The 10,353-nt window shown below is 42.2% G+C and overlaps 1 pseudogene; it reads right to left on the bottom strand.

The window, feature by feature from the left end:
• Positions 1 to 9,005: 9,005 nt before the first annotated feature.
• On the bottom strand, positions 9,006 to 9,466 carry LOC149261047 (uncharacterized; annotated as a pseudogene).
• Between the last annotated feature and the right edge of the window lie 887 nt (positions 9,467 to 10,353).

The following is a 10,353-nucleotide window of genomic DNA, read 5'->3' on the forward strand; positions in this document are numbered from 1 at the left end:
CCTCCAGATCTATTAATAAAACGCTCCAGTACTTCGAAAGACAAATGCCACTTTGTTTCAATGCACAAACATGCATGGAAAATGTTACAACATCCTTTAGATCTATTAATAAAACACTCTAGTACTCTTTCGAAGGGTCAAAACTATATGTAATTTTTTAACCAATAGAAATATAATCATTGCAATGCACATACAAAGGACTCGTAATAGTTTTATGTGTGTGCCCAACAGAAGTTTGTCGCTCTTGGATTCGATATGTCTCCATATCTATGCACATGAGAACCAAGCACAAAATGAAAGGGTATATCGAAATATCAAAACATACCACTGGTATTACTCCAAAAACTTCCCCATATCTGCGCAAATAGAGGATCATGTCAAAGAAACTAAGGATGTGATCCTATTGCTATGAACTCACACAATTCATGCAAATCTAAAATAGGGATATAAACTAGCACTCTGAAACTTAAAATTCCAAACACCATTGCAGAGAGAATTAGTGCTTTCTGAATCAATGAGGCGTTGAGGGGGCAAGCAATGCACTGAATAGGGAGCATAAGTTAGGTTTTGTGTTCAAATAGGAAGCCTATGTTGGTGTCTTCTCTGGTAGAGGAACTACCCAGGTCAGAAGATGGAGTAAGAGATACAAACATTACCCAAGTCAGAAGATAGAGTAAGAGAGGCAGAGTGTTTACCCTGAGACTATGCTAGAGCACCAACACACTACGAGTTGTTCGCCCAAAGCTTGTTGTCTCACCTTTGAACATGAAAATGCACTAAGGTGAGATAGTTTACCTGCCACTACCCAACCTGTTGAGATCCTTGCTCTCCTTATGTCTTGAGAATATTTTATCCTCTTGTCCAAGTTATTAGAGGAGAATTTACCATCGACAAGGCCAAGTTATTACATAGTATCTGTATGAATTTTGACATAAGAAACATTGCATATGGAAAAAAAAGGAAAACAACAATCTAATAACAAAGAAAATTGATATTCTTCGTTGAAGGGAAACTAGAAGAGCTGCGGGCTATCTCTCCTGCAAATACATACATCGGGGATATCTCTAACGCAAATACATACATTTTTTCATCACCTAGGGGCACAGACACATGCATTGCATCCATCCAATTCCTAATGGGTTCTCGATTAATGGGCGGGGTAGCAACGCCACCTTTATTTAGTCAATTTCACATATTCAAGGCGTGTTAGGACTGGTATTACTTAGGATGGTAAATGCACCTTTAAGAATTTCATTTCACATGATTGACTTATGCATAACACACAATAGGACTGGCTAAGCAATAAGTAAAACGCAGCCTCGTTGTCGCCCCATGCTCACTCATCCTTGTCCGAAGTTGTAGATTCAAGTCGCGCGCGATCCACTCGATCTAAGTGGCGATGGATTATTTTCTTTTTTCAAACCAATTTCCTAAACTACAATGGAGATTGCCTGTCTATTTATCGTTGGTGCGCACAAATTAGATAGATAATAATTAATGATGGATAATAATAATTCAGGCTATGGGTGATTTATGCTCTCCTCTACGGATAAGTATAGGCTTTAATTTTCTTGCTCTTGTTTGGGCTTAGAGAGAAATCTTTCTGCTAGACTGGATCTACGACCTGAGTTTCCAATGCGATTTCATTCTCATTTGGTGACATGTAGGCTCTTGAAAGCCAGAATCTTGGTGACATGTGGGCTCTTGAAAGACAAAATCTCGATCATGAGGTCCTCGTTGTGGATATCTGTAATCGTAACTGAAGGCAGATGTTTTGGGCTATTACAATGAAGTGTTAAAATTCCATAAGGGAATCTATATTGTATTAATCAAATATGAGATTACATATATACAGGAAGTGTTGTCTCAAGATAGGGAAACTATCTTGGACACAAAATCTGTTGGAGAGAATATCTCAACCACACACCAAACTAAGGAAACCACTCATATAAAATAGGAACAGACTCTTTACATAGAAAGTTATAACTGAGACAAGTAGGAATTAATATTCCAACACACCCCCTTAATGAGTACTTGTCTTGATATCAATCTGCAAAGTCTAGTTGTGGTCAAACATAAAAGAATATGTTGATGTCCATATAAAAGAGCAACCATCCACCGGAATGCATGGGTGCCAACCACTGCAACCGCCAGTCTTGTAGGATGTCCTTCGCATACATGGTTCTGTCAACCATTATAACTACATAAATGTACTTGTACCTGTAAGTCCCCCTCCAATACCATCATGGGTTTTATCGGATTACCTGTAACCATGCTCTGGGTTTTATCAGATCACCCTAAACCATGCCACCAAGGGTTCTCAACCACCAAGGCTAAACAAAGCCACCAAGGCTCAACATAGCCACCAAGGCTGAACTCAGGCACCAAGGCACTCTAGCCACTCTGGGCCACAACCTGCCACTAGGGCACTCTAGCCACTCTGGGCTACAAACCTACCACTAGGGCGCTCCAGCCACTCTGGGCTACAAACCTGCCACTAGGGCACTCCAGCCACTAAGGCTCACTAAAGACCCAACTCAACCAAGCCAAAGGTTTTCTCGGCTAACTCTAAACCATGCCAACAGGAATCTCTATCCCACTTCACTCTTACATGTGGTTTCTAGCTTACCACAAACCAACACTGCAAATACAAAGTGGTTTTTAGATTACCACAAACTATATGGGGATACACATACCTTACAAGGCTTACAACACAACTCCAACTCTTGGAGTTACGAGGCACATACATTACAAAGACGACTACAAAACATCCTAGATTTTCTTACAATTAATATTTGTGACTCATAATAATATTGAGTCTAGTTTATCTCAATATACACTCTTTTACCTTGTTTTTCCATCTATTGTTGCTTCACCCAACTAATATCCACTGCCACAATCAACTTCTTCTAAAATCATATCCAAACTTGGTCTCTTCATCTTGAATCTTTCCAACTTCAATTCGTCGTTGTTAGAGTGATCAATTCTAACAAATAGCATTTACATGTTAAGTTGATTAGGCTCAACATGTTTCAGTTACAAAACCCAAAAATAATTCAAGAAAACAATTCATTTTACCAAACATAAACTAATTCCTGACATAATGGAAGTTTTAGATTGTCCCCGACAACCGTCTTTATTCATTTGATAGCATCAAACTTTTTACAAACCAACAAACATGTTGTAGTGAATACCAGAAGCGTAAACAATAAGATGAGAAGCCGAAAGTCCATTAATCTAGATAACCATTGTTGTCGAAGAGGCCGAGGCTTCCTTGCTACCACTTGTTGATTTGGGGTAGCATCAGATGTGCTCTAGCCATGAAAATTGGTGGAGAGGCTAAAGCACATGAGATCTCCAAGACCCGGAAATAGTTTGGGCAGATTCTAACCGGTTTGGGAGATATTAAAATAATTAATGTTTTTAATGGAGTTCCTAAGTCTAAACTTAGGAAAATAAAAATATTAATGGGTATTAATATAAAACTGGGTTAGAATGTTCCAAAAGTCATGGATCAAGCCAAATATAATCTTAGTCATTGATTAGAGATTTAATATTGGTCGTTGATGGACCAATGAGAAAAGTATAAGAGGAGGCTTGAGGGTTAGTTGGAGAACACATCAGAGTGATCAGTCATTCTATTCTCTAGAGCAGGGTTTGCTAAGAGAGATAGAATCAGTGATCAATAGCAAGGGGCAGTGAATACATAGTAGAGAGGCAGAGTTGGTACCAGAGAGACAGCGCAAAGCTAGGAGAGGTCGACGTAGAGGCAGCTAGGTGTTGCACAGAGCCAGGAGAGGCCAACATGTGTGAGGCAGAGGGTATGAGGGCTAACGTAGAGGCTCCAGAAGTTGATGCAGAGGCTAGCAGAGCTGACGGAGGGCCAAGAGGCAGCGTTGGGAGTTTTTCGTGGGGCAGATTGAGTGCTGGTGAGCCGAGAAGGCTAACATAGTCCCTATCAGAGTCACGCAGAGTAGTGGAAGCTGCAATTGTGTTCTGGGATCATTCATCCGGTGATTAATCAACTAGAATATTTGTCTCTAAGGAGAGGTACCATTGCCAAGGGCATTCTTTGTTGGGTGAGCCATTTCTGGCACCCTGGTTATATTCTGAAAACTACCTAATAATAAAACCCTCTGAATAGTTGCACTGGTTTTCTCGCATTGGGTTTTTTCGAAGACATTGGTCCAAAAATAACTATGTCACTTGTGTGCTTGTTTTATTTCAATTGATGATCTGTAGATGTTGATACTGTACTTATGTTTATTTTCAGTATTTACATGGTAAATAACTTCTTAAGTAATTGAACAAGTAGGAAGAAATAAACCAGATAGTATAGGAAGAATTTCTAACAGGTTAAACTTAGAAATTCCAACATGGTATCAGAGCATGGTTTCATATCACAGGATAACTAAAGGCATCAGCTAGCAGAGCAGTAGCAACAGAAACAACTGCCTCGAGTGATAGAAGTTGTTCCTAGCAGAAAGCATTAAGGAAGAGGTGACGCAGAGGGCCTGCATCATCAGCTCGAGCCAGGAGGAGGATCAACGTAGAGGTAGAAAGGAGCAGATTTGACCTACGTAGTGCTCGGTCATCTTTCTCAGCAAAAAAGGATCAATGCTATGGCTAGGAGGTGTAGATTTTGTCGGTGTCGGGATTGCGCAGAGCTTAGAGGCTCAGTCCTTCAGTTGCTGGGGCATAGGAGGTCGTGGGTAATTTGTGGAGCAAAGCTGGTGGGGTACTGTGGTCAGAACAATACCTAACAAGGCAAGACCAAGGAGGAGGGAGTTGCTTCTGGGGCGGATTTCTAGCCAAGGAATTTGGATCAGTGGTGTAGTTGCATAGACGATCGGAGTGGGGAAAATCGATGTTGGTAGAGGGATTTCCAGAAGTGAAATCAAGACTCAGAGGGAGTCAAACCGAGAACTTCCAGATGGGAAGTTGAGAGACTCAGTAGGATTCAAACAGAGGACTTCTAGGAGGGAAGTAGAGAGACTCGGAGGAGTCGAAAAAAGAGCAGCATAATGGCCGTGAATGGATTGAGAGATCATAATAGGTTGGACAGAGAATCCAACTTCGTGGTCTGGAAGGCCAAGATCTTGTCCATTCTAGACAGATATCGCATCAAGGACTTTGCCTTGAAAACAATAGCGATCCTGTAGAAATTTTGAATAATATAACACTTATTCACATAGATTATCCTGATTATACACTATTGCAGAATGCATGCATAATACATAACCTCCTCTACATTGATCATCAATTTTGCAGAATTAAAAACAATGAAACATCAATCGCATGCGCACATTAACACAGTATGTAATCGGGAAAAGCATACGGCTGAAAACCCCCAACTATCTGTATATTATATTGATTGAGAACATGTAACAATACATAGTACAATACTCCTCGCAAGTACTCAATACTATCTCCACCTGTTACACACAAACTAGCTCAGATCTAAATCAATCATAGGTTCAAATCTCCTCCGCTGCTTGCCTACCTCCACTGCGCAATCCTGCATGAGAATAGATGAGAATGGCTGATCCAAACTCGTATTTCCCTTGGCTAAACCACGCAATCCTCATTGGCAATACTCAATCCATTGATTGTGCAAATCTCATGCACAACTATAGTCACAATTGACAGTTGTCTTGCCCTTTCACTCACCTCTAACACTTGTCTCCACTGAACTGTCCATGCACTGAGTTAACTGATGTATTGTTTAGTTGCTTTATGAGTTAATAATTAGTGAATTAATTAATAATTAATTCACATCACTCATCACTAGTGTATTTTCAGTTAAACTAAATACAATTAGTTTAACCAAGTCAAACTGAACACAACTCCATCAAGTCCTCAATCAACTCCACCAAACTCAACCACGTGAGTTCTGACTGAAGTCCACCATGCAATAGCTCAACTGACCCACAAGAAAAGCGTATTTCCTTCTGACAGCTGCATGTGCCACATCTGTAGCTCAAACTGAAGTGCTCCAAGAGGATAAGATAATGTTTATAGTCCAAATATTATTAAGAGCTAATAATATTCGACTGTTCTATTTTTAGCCTGGCAGTCTAAAAATAGACTCCGCCCATATGTCTAAAAATAAAAGTCCATCTATTTTTACCAACATGACCAATCATTCACAAATAGCATCCTGCAACTCATAGACCATGATCCATATGTCTAAAAATAGACTTTGCACCAAAAATAGCCTGCGGGCCCACTTAGTGAAGGCGACTCCTTTCCACTAAGCTCCATCATCTTGTTGCATTTTCAACAGATCCCAGTTGACCCAGCTGAAAATGATAAGTACGAGGAGGCAATGGCCAGGGTGAAGTGCATCATCCTTGATGGGGTCAAGGATCATGTGGTGCCACATATTGCCGAGAAGGACACGGTAAATGAGATGTGGGATGCCTTGAGGAAATTGTACCAGCATACTTCCATGCAGGGGAAGATGTTACTTGAAAATTAGTTGCAGTCATACCAGATGAAAAAGGGAGAGAAGATAGATGTCTTCCTCGGTCAATTGAAGGTCCGTGACCAGCTAACTTCCATAGGGGACACGTCGGATCAGGAATTGATGTTGAGGACCGCATTGAACGTAGTCTTAGATGATTCAGAGGTATTTGTTCAGAGCATACTGGGTAGGACAAGCCTTCCGGATTGGGAGGAACTATTGGTGGCTCTTCGTCAAGAAGAGATCAAGCGGGTGACCAAGGCAAGGAATAGCAGCAAAGGGGTCAGAATCAAGAAGGAGGAAGAAGAGGATGCGGCTCTTCATCAAGAAGAGATAAGACGGGTGACCAAGGTAGTGAATAGCAACAAAGGGGTCAGAATCAAGAAGGAGGAAGAAGAGGACGCAACTATAGCATTTGCGGGAATGCAGGAGAAGAGAAAGAAGAAGGACCTCTCCAAGGTTAAGTGTTTCCATTGTGTGGAACTGGTTCATTTGCGAACCAGTGTCCTAGGAAGAAGAGTAAGGGAGAGGCTTCTAAGACCAAGGTAGTGCTAGCGAGGGCGAAGAAAGAAGTCGAGGAGGATGACGACTGTACCATTAGTGCTCATGTGCCATTTGAGAAGAAGTGGGGAGACATTGATCTATAGTCAGATGGACAACAGGCGATGAGGGGTAGGATCCTTGACGTACCCAACCTCTTGGATTACACCTTGCTACGGGAGCCTCGAAGAGGAGTAGTAAGACTGGCAAATGTCGGTAGAGATAGATGTGGATGGAGCGGAAAAGAATGCTACAATGCAAGAGTCCCAGGATAGCGCGAGGCTAGCAGGCTGCAACAATGCGAGAGGCATGGAAGTGATACACTAGTTTAGGATGGCACAAAGAGGTGTGCAACGGTGCGAGATACAGGGAGTTTTTGCAGCAACGCAAAGGTCAGTAGAGGGAGAACTTGTTAGCGAAAGAGGGAGCTTCAGCATCGGGAGTGTTTCTAGACTAACAAGGATGTCAGAAGTTGGGTGGATCAATTAGTTACTTCTCAGTAACTGAGTTGCAATGCAACAGTTAGCAGTGGTAATGATATGGGCAGCACGATGCAACATGATGAGAGGGTATGCAGTGCAGATTCAATGTTGGGAGGATGGACCAGCAGTAACACAGATGCAGAGGGAGCTTTCGTACGGATGCAACAGTGGCAGTGGCAGGGCCATGGGTAGCAGTGGTAGTAGCAGGGCCATGGGCAGCTGTACAAGATGCAACAATGTAGAGGATGTTGGGTAGGGAGGCTTAGCATCAACACAGAGACTAGTGCTAGATAATCAAGGTGATACTCAGTGTGGAGTATTACTAAAGCACAATCCTCGCTATGAGGGAGTGTTGATTTTGGGTAGCGTCGAATGTGCTCTAACCATGAAAATTGGTGGAGAGGCTAAAGCACATGAGATCTCCAAGACCCAGAAATGGTTTGGGCAGATTCTAAACTGTTTGAGAGATATTAAAATAATTAATATTTTTAATGGAGTTTCTAAGTCTAAACTTAGGAAAACTAAATTATGAATGGGTATTAATATAAAACTGGGCTAGAACGTTCGAAAAGTCATGGATCAAGCCAAATCTAATCTTAGCTATTGATTAGAGATTTAATCGCGGTTGTTGATGGACCAACGAGAAAAGTATAAGAGGAGGCTTGAGGGTCAGTTGGAGGACACATCAGAGTGATCAGTCATTCTATTCTTTAGAGCAAGGTTTGCTAAGAGAGATAGAATCAGTATCAACAGCGAGGGGCAGTGAATACATAGCAGAGAGGCAGAGTTGGTACCAGAGAGACAGCGTAGAGCCAGGACAGGTTGACGCAGAGGCATCTGGGTGCTACGTAGAGGCAGTTTCACAGAGCCAGGAGAGGCCAGCTTATGTGACGTAGAGGGTCTAAGCGCTGACGTAGAGGCTCCAGAAGCTGACGCAGAGGCTAGCAAAGTTGACGCAGGGCCAAGAGGCAGCACTGTGAGGTTTTCGTGGGGTAGACTAAGTGCTGGTGAGCCGAGAAGGCTGACACAGTCCCTATCAGAGTGATGCAGAGCAATGGAAGCTACAATTGTTGTTGTGGGATCGTTCATCCGGTGATTAATTAGCCAGAATAACTGTCTCCAAGGAGAGGTACCACTACTGAGGACATTCTCTGTTGGGTGAGCCATTTCTGGCACCCTGGTTATATTTCGAAAACTGCATAATAATATAACCCTCTAAATAGTTGCACCAATTTTCCCTCATTGGGTTTTTTTGGGGACATTGGTCCAAAAATAACGATGTCACTTGTGTGCTTGTTTTCTTTTAGTTGATGATATGTAGATGTTGATACTGTACTTGAGTTTATTTTCAGTATTTACATGGTAAATAATGTGTTAAGTAATTGAACAAGTAGGAAGAAATAAACCAGATAGTACAGGAAGAATTTCTAATGGGTTAAACTTAGAAATTCCAACACCACCATTCTCAATTACCTTGAAAAATGAATGCTCTCCTGATCCTGTAGTTGTTTCCTTATTTATGAACTCGCACCGAATCCCCCTATGATCAACATCACCTCCTTAATTTTAAGACGGACATCATTCCTCCAAGCGCGCACGTTAATAGGACCAAGGAACATTTTAAGAAATGACCCCTGAGCCTTGCTCAGAAGTAGATCTGAGACATCGCCTTCGCTCATCATACACCGTGCCCTAAAGAGCTCCTCTTCCAACTTCTCAACCTCGTGCTTGGTCAATAGCATCCTTCTCCATACTAGATGCAAGAGAAGAACGAAGCCTCTTGATGTCGGATTCCACAACAAGTGCCTTTTTGCCTTATTGCATCTTCCTCCACTCCCACTTTGGAGGTTAATGAAACAACAGAGTCCTGTAATGCCTTGGCCTGGTCCACAAGCCTGCCAATCTGTTCTGCTAGATCCTTGCTCTCATTTTCTCCACCTTCAGCCTTGTTTTGCATGTTTTCTGTATTGTTTGACATGGTGTCCCCAACAATAAATGATCACCTCTAATTCATTTGAGATCACACGTTCCGCTACGGACCACAGGCCGCTCACAGTGGCTGCTTGAGCTGCAACAACGAAGAAAACGCTGCCGAGCTGCAACTTATCTCCTCACACTAACCCAAATTGGAAAGCTCATCACAGCCTCCATGGATCTCCACACACTTTCGATGGCCCAATCACCACGATTCACGTGCGTCCACCAGCACCATGGGCTTCCCTCTGATCCACACCACAACAGATCCAATGCAACTCTATCTCCGTTAATAGCAGCAAATCAACCTCTATGGATTCACAAAGTCGATCAATCCTCCAAGCCACAGGTTCACGCAACAACTCCCACAAACGATGCCACATTGTTATTGGTCAATGGCCAATTGAGGTTCAGTTGGCACAGGCAATGCATGAAAAGGCACAAAACTCGCTTTCGCTGCATTGCAGGTTTAGGCAGATCCACAACTCAGCACATCACTGTGGTAATTTTGCCTGTACGCACCGCACTCCTCGCAACACTAACACAAATCGCTCTGATCAATGAGTCTCAACAACAACGCTTCTATCTGTAGTCACGCAACAATAACAAAGGATGGAAAACAAGCAAAAGAAACAAACAACACAATCATCAATTTTTTTTTATTTCCCTCAACCCAGGACTGGCCAAGCTTCCTCAACCCAGGATGGGCCAAGCCCAAGAGGAGTCAAGCCCTCAAGGGCTCTGATACCATGTTAAAATTCCATAAGGGAATCTATATTGTATTAATCAAATATGAGATTACATATACACATGAAGTGTTGTCTCAAGATAGGGAAACTATCTTGGACACGCAATCTATTGATTGAGAGAATATCTCAACCACACACCAAA

This window comes from Pinus tabuliformis, chromosome 6 (assembly GCF_031772625.1).
Source record: "Pinus tabuliformis cultivar Carrire ecotype Pingquan chromosome 6, CPIR1, whole genome shotgun sequence".
Taxonomy (NCBI): Eukaryota; Viridiplantae; Streptophyta; class Pinopsida; order Pinales; family Pinaceae; genus Pinus; species Pinus tabuliformis.